This window comes from Oncorhynchus nerka, unplaced genomic scaffold, assembly GCF_034236695.1.
Source record: "Oncorhynchus nerka isolate Pitt River unplaced genomic scaffold, Oner_Uvic_2.0 unplaced_scaffold_6393, whole genome shotgun sequence".
Taxonomy (NCBI): domain Eukaryota; kingdom Metazoa; phylum Chordata; class Actinopteri; order Salmoniformes; family Salmonidae; genus Oncorhynchus; species Oncorhynchus nerka.
Genome location: NW_027034923.1, coordinates 19 through 7,173, shown reverse-complemented (window position 1 = coordinate 7,173; position 7,155 = coordinate 19). Strand labels below are relative to the sequence as shown.

The window sequence follows — 7,155 nt, the reverse complement described above, 5'->3', positions numbered from 1 at the left end:
ATTGTCCATTTGGAAGACCCATTTGTGACCAAGCTTTGTCTTGACATATTGCTTCAATATATCCACATAATTTTCCTGCCTCATGATGTCTTCTATTTTGTGAAGTGCACCAGTCCCTCCTGCAGCAAAGCACCCCCACAACATGATGCTGCCACCCCCATGCTTCACAGTTGAGATGGTGTTCTTCGGCTTGCAAGCGTCCCCCTTTTTCCTCCAAAAATAACAATGGTCATTATGGCCAAACAGTTCTATTTTTGTTACATAATTTCTCCAAAAAGTACGCTCTTTGTCCCCATGTGCAGTTGCAAACCGTAGTCTGGCTTTTTTATGGCAGTTTTGGAGCAGTGACTTCTTCCTTGCGGAGCAGCCTTTCAGGTTATGTTGATATAGGACTTGTTTTACTGTGGATATAGATACTTTTGTACCTGTTTCCTCTAGCATCTTCACAATGTCCTTTGCTGTTGTTCTGGGATGGATTGCACTTTTCCCACCAAAGTATGTTCATCTCTAGGAGACATAACGCCTCTCCTTCCTAAGCGGTATGACGGCTGCATGGTCCCATGGTGTTTATACTTGTGTACTATTGTTTGTACAGATGAATGTGGTACCTTCAGCCATTTGGAAATTGCTCCCAAGGATGAACAAGGTCTGCAATTTTTGTTCTGAGGTCTTGGCTGATTTCTTTGATTTTCCCATGATGTCAAGCAAAGATGCACTGAGTTTGAAGGTAGGCCTTTAAATACATCCATAGGCAAACCTCCAATTGACTCAAATCATGTCAATTAGCCTATCAGAAGCTTCTAAAGCCATGACATAATTTTTGGGAATTTTCCAAGCTGTGTAAAGGCACAGTCAACTTAGTGTATGTAAACTTCTGACCTACTGGAGTTGTGATACAGTGAATTATAAGTGAAATAATCTGTCAACAATTGTTGGAAAAATTACTTGTGTCATGCACAAAGTAGATGTCCTACCCGACTTGCCAAAACTATAGTTTGTTTACAAGAAATTTGTGGAGTGGTTCAAAAGCGAGTTTTAATGACTCCAACCTAAGATGTATGTAACCTTCTGACTTCAACTTTAAGTAAAATAAGTAGTTGATTGATCTAAGCTGACATGGAATTGTTAACATGGATCATTTAGCTATTTGATTTGTAATTTTATGACCCTTTTATCTATCAAGAAATAATATATGTATATTTTTTGATAAAATCTTGAATTTGGCCTTTCCTGCTACAGTATAGCCCATAGGAAAATAGATAGTCAAAAAATGTATTATATGAAATAAGGTTTTGAAGTGTCTGACCTATACCTAGGAGATATAAGAAAGCTCAGGAAATAAATATATATATATTTTTTACACATATTTAACACTTTATGTTTGTTGGCACAAAACTACCTCCATACTTCCATTAATTTGTATGGGTTACCTTTAGTCGAGACCCGGGACACTTGTGGGGGTCGTAGAGCAAAACGTAGATCACCATTGTTTTTGTGAGAATCTCCCCGTTCTACATTAGTGTCATAACTGAATGGGGAAGGATAGGGGGATCCATCAAGAAGATGCTCATAGGACTACTCAGGTACACTTGAAAAAAACAAGTCAGGAGTAAACATTGGCCTGTGATATAGGAAAGATACAATACGCTCTGGTCTATTTCAATCCAACCACATGTTAACTGAAGGGTATTGAAGTTGAGAATAGGAAAGTGGGGCTTTAGAGTCACCTCTGGTCAACAGGGGCCGACAAGACAGAGGGGCAGAGTTGAGTTGTGTGTGTGATGAAGTCTCACCCTAGTGTGCGGCTCTCAGAGTACTCCATCCTGCGGGCAGTGATGGAGGCAGCCAGGTTAATAAAGCTGCGGGAGGGTGTGGTCCGGAGGAGGGGGAGGACAGGGGCAGGGTGGCACACCGTGCTGACCAGGACCCACAGCTGCCCAGGGAGGAGGAGGAAGAGAGGTTTAGCCTGCTGTGGTGAATATTTTTGGTTTGATAGTTTTCAATCTTTTCAAACACCAGCAGAAAATAACTGTGTTTTACAGTATCATAACAAAAACGATCTACATTATTTTGTCCCAGTTTGGTGAAAATCCTCTGATAGTGTGTTTAAATGCCAGACTTAAAACAATGAGATCAGACCAAACCCTTTCAAAAGCTCAATACCTTCCACTATGTAGTAGGCCTATCTAAAATGGCTACTAAACTCAAAGACAAAGCTAAGACACCAGAGGGTTATGATCAGAGCACGTTGACTGCACGTGTATGAGCCTAGAAGACCTGCTAGAGGGACCTCCTTCCTCTCTCAGTCCCGTGAATCAACTGACTTAACATTCCAATGCAACATCTTGCCATACAAAATATATAGCAGAGTTGATAGCCTTCCCTACATAATCAGCTAGACCAGTGGTCCCAAACCTTTTCACTCATGCCCCCCTTTTATCACGGGGAACATCTCATGCACCTCCATGCCCCACGCCTGCCCCAATTGAATTAACTGCTACTATTGTTACAAAACAATATGATAACAAAATTATACAAATGAACTCCTTAAAATTAGCCTTTTAATCAACATGAAAGAGAACAAACAAATACCATTACTCATTCCATATTGAAATCAAGAAGAAAAAGAAGAATAAACCTTCTTTCTCCAGTGCAATGACACATTCCTATAGCTAGGGTGGCCAATTTCTATTTTGGATTTTCTCAATTTGAAATAAAAATTAAATCGTTTCTGGAAGTATTTTAAGGGTGACTATTAGGTTGCATAAACATGATTAGTGCCCCCCCACACACACAATTTAGGCCTACAAATATATTTTCTGATCATAATACAGAGGAGGATAGATTGTTACTGCTAGTCAGAGTCTGGGAGACAGGCAGGCTGCGTCTGACTGGGGGGAGAAACAGGCTTGCTTGTAGTATTCCATTATATCTATACTATACCGTTTGGATGCTGCAGACGTTTTTGTGAGAAGACCAATTTTCGGGATGTCTCCTGGTCTGACACACATCGCTGTAGATCCGCCACTTTCCACTGCAGATGCGGAAGGGTGACGGAAGGGCGGATGCGGTGGGTTGAAACGCAGCCCATGCAGCCCAAGCAACAGATATCTGCAGCTTAAACTGATGGGGTTTGATGGTGATTTTTTATTTATTATGTTACTTAGATTGAAACACCGGTGCGTCAATAGGGGTTAGGTCCTGCCCATTCATACTTGATTTTCTATATTCCTGTTCTCTTGGGTGGTTTCACCCTGGAGTAACTTGTTCTTCTGATAATCCTGACACAAAGTGGAGATTAGGAATGGTTGTCAAACTTTTACTTTTACCTGAATTGAATCATATTACATTTCACAATAAATGAGTGCTGGAAATAACATATTTCATGCAAATATGTTTCATGTAAATAGGTTAGATCATCGTGCTGGGACATGTACAGTGGGGCAAAAATGTATTTAGAGAACTTGCACAATTGGTGGCTGACTAAATACTTTTTTGCCCCACTGTATATGTAGGTTTGTTTAACATCTACTTGCATCCCTAAACCCAACACTAGGTGACACCCGTACTTAGTAATCAGGCTAACACCAAGTTCCACCTTACCACTCACAACTGAAACTATTTCATGAAGTTGAATTAAATAGGCACAAATGAAATCATTCATGACACCAAAGCAGACATTTGTGAAAAAACAATAGTATAATTTTAGCCTGTTATGAAGACAAAGTAATTGAACAAACAAAGGATTTCAGATGTATTATTTTGTTTATTGCTGTTGCCTTCCAGAAATGCACTGGATGTTTAGTGAGTCAGATAATCAGTTGTTGTATTTCCCTCAGTACACTCATGTACTGCATCAGCGGCGTCCATAGGAAGATGCTGAGGATTGGGTGGAGGAGACCACTTTCCCATCCACCACCTCTTCTACCACTGTGATGACCTTCCTGGTGCTGGTAGAGGAGGAGGAGACACTGTGGACCAAACAGAAAACACCAATGAGCACATAATCGACTGTACACAATAACACAATATGGCAAGGTCTTACCTTGGTGGTAGTGGTGGTAGTGTACAAACTGGTGGGGCCACTGTTTTGCTTCTAAGAAAGTAAGTGCGTCTAGCCTAGAACTTGCTCAAAGTTTAGAATCAAAACACCCTTGATAGCCTAAGAATAACATTTGATGGACTAATAGAATAGGCTTGTTTGGCTCACCTTCTGGCCTCTCCGTCCAGCAGTCTCCTGTACTCAGCGATTTCCATCTCCAGCCTGGTCTTGATGTCCAGCAACATCTTGTATTCCTGGCCCTGGCGTTGCAAGTCAGCCCTGAGATTTACCAACTGTTCCTCCAAGCTAGTCACCTGCATCTGATAACCCGACAGCTGCATGGAGAAACGGTTCTTTGTCTCTGCGAGGGTATTTTCCATGGATGATTTCTATTGGAGAGAAATGAAGAGTTAAACATAACATCAGGAAGTAGTTGTGCAAATTTATTGATGGGTGGCAGACATTGAAACATTCTTGAACAGTCTTACCATGCTTATTTGTGATTGCAGTTCGATTTCAAGACTCTGCAGTGTGCGTTTGACTTCTGAGATTTCAGATCTGGACGTTTGGATAACTTCTGTGCTGATTGCGACCTCCTTGTTCAGCGCCTCGGTCTGTGGAAAACACCATCCAAAATAATGTTTTTACATGAACAATTCAATTGATGGGACATTTTGGACATCATGGACCTAAATTATGCAATCATTTTTATAACGAGAAACAGTATTACCTTGGCGTGGAACCAGCCCTCCAGTTCTCTGTTGTTCTTGGCAGCGACAGCCTCGTAGTGTTCACGAATCTCAGCCATGACTTTGCTGAGGTCTTCCTGTGGTGCAGCGTCAACCTCCACATGGACCTGGCCGCTCATCTGGGCACGCATGGACAACAGCTCCTGCAGAAGGACAATGAAACAGATTTAGGTCTGTAGGTCATCATCATGGTTCAGAAAGTGGTTCTAGATTTGTTCAAATGTTTCTGGATTTAAATACGTAGATTATGATGTATTACTTGCTCACAAAAATGTTGTACAGTAATGCCTGGATGGATCTGTTATTTTAAGACCCGACAGACACTATAGATAGGCTAGTATGGGAATCAGAACCCGACCTCCTCGTGGTTTCTCTTGAGGTAGACCAACTCCTCTCTCAGCCCCTCAATCTGCATGCTCAGGTCCTTCTTGGACATATTCAGCTCTTCCAGAACACTCCTCAGCCCAGCGATGTCTGCTTCCACTGACTGACGCATGGACAGCTCGGTCTCATACCTACATAATAAAACATACAATGATTTACAGTGTACCAGTGTGTCTCAACTTGCTCTGTAATCATTGAACCTGAGCTATTTCACGGTGTGAGCTTTTTTACATGACAGATGGCATCAATATTTTTATTTGTACACTAGACCGGAATCAGTCGGTCACTTTTCTGGTATTGAGTCAATACTGGTATTCTGGTATTGAGACAATATTTGTCTGAGTGAGTGGACAAAATATTTGCCAATTTGGTGAGTGAACTCACTTCATTCTGAAGTCTTCAGTGGCAAGCCTGGCATTGTCAATGCTTAGATGGACAGCACCATTCACACGGATGGCTTCCTGCATCTGAAAATGAAATGGATACTTTTGTTTCTAAATAAAATACATAGTGCAAGTTTTTCAATATGTGGCATGAAATAAAAGTGTAACAGTACTGGCATACAAAAAGCTTACCTTGGATTGGAGGTCTCTGATGATGACATGGGATGAACCATAGTCGCGAGCACTGGGGAGGCCTTGGCCTCGAGGAACTGGCGGATCTTCAGCTCCAGCTCAGCGTTGGCCTTCTCCAAGGTGTGAACTTTCGCCAGGTAGGTGGCCAGACGGTCGTTCAGGTTCTGCATGCAGAACTTCTCGTTGCCGATGACATGGCTGTCACTTCCTCCACCAGACATACTGAAGCTGGAGCCTCCACCGAAGCCAGCACCACCACCGAAACTGCCACCAACAGCAGAGAAGGACCTGGAGGCTCTAGCACTGGAGATGCGCACCCCAGAGCCACCTGCACCCCCATACACGCTGCCGGCCCTAATGCCACTGATGCGGCTGCCTCCACCAGACATGGACATGCCACCACCACCAGACATGGACATACGCGAGGAACCCATAGATGAGCCCTTCATGGATCTGCTTGAGGAGGATCTGAAGCTGCTGCTGGAGAAGGACATGTTGATGGAGTCTGCTGATGTCTTACTGCTCTGGCTGGAGAGAAGTGAGTGCAGAGCAGTTGGTCTAAGCTCCTTTAATACTATTAGAGGAGAGGAGGACACAGACGACACTTGAACTGAATACAGTAATTACATACTTTAAAAGGGCACGCCAGGCATGCCAAAGTTGTTAGGATTCAAACCTGTTGAGCCTACAAAAGCAATTGTTGATTTTAGGCAGTTCTTTCCATTGAATGTCACCAATGCAAAGTCATAGAATTATCATTTTTGACTGTTGAGAAACAGATGACATTTGAAAGTAATCCCTAACTGTAGAACTGGTAGTTAGGATGACTTGACAGCCTTGAGGCCTAACTTGATCTTTAGACTAATACTAGAGTGAGACAAGGATGACACAGTTACTGTATGTGAGAACTCCACCTACATTAACAATCAATCATGGATTATTTCCACATCATATCTATTGTACTGAACATGACACAATCAAAGTTTCTGTGAAGATTCTAGAGTAGAGTACAGAATTGGTTGACTTCTTTAACATTGTAACACTGTAAAGGAGTGTAAAGTAGACAGGATTTCAAAACCACTTATATATATATATATATATATTTTTTTTTAATGTAAAAACTGTTTTGTGATATTCAATTGGTAGTTACAGTCTTGTTCCATTGCTGCAACTCCCGTACGGGAGGAAAAGGTTGAGAACCACGCGTCCTCCGAAACACGGCCCTGCCAAGTCGTACTGCTTCTTCTTCCATGTCACACCTACTCCTGCTCCCTCTTTCCGGCGCTCAACGTCACCGGTCTACTAACCACTGGTCCTGGCAACCCAAATTGTGCACACCTGGCAACCATCATTGCAGACACCTGCTCCCCATCATTAAGCACACCTGGACTTCATCACCACCCTG

At 42.4% G+C, this 7,155-nt stretch overlaps 1 pseudogene; it reads right to left on the bottom strand.

Moving 5' to 3' along the window:
* Positions 1 to 3,746: 3,746 nt before the first annotated feature.
* LOC115110194 (keratin, type I cytoskeletal 13-like) lies at positions 3,747 to 6,305 on the bottom strand (annotated as a pseudogene).
* Positions 6,306 to 7,155: the final 850 nt, after the last annotated feature.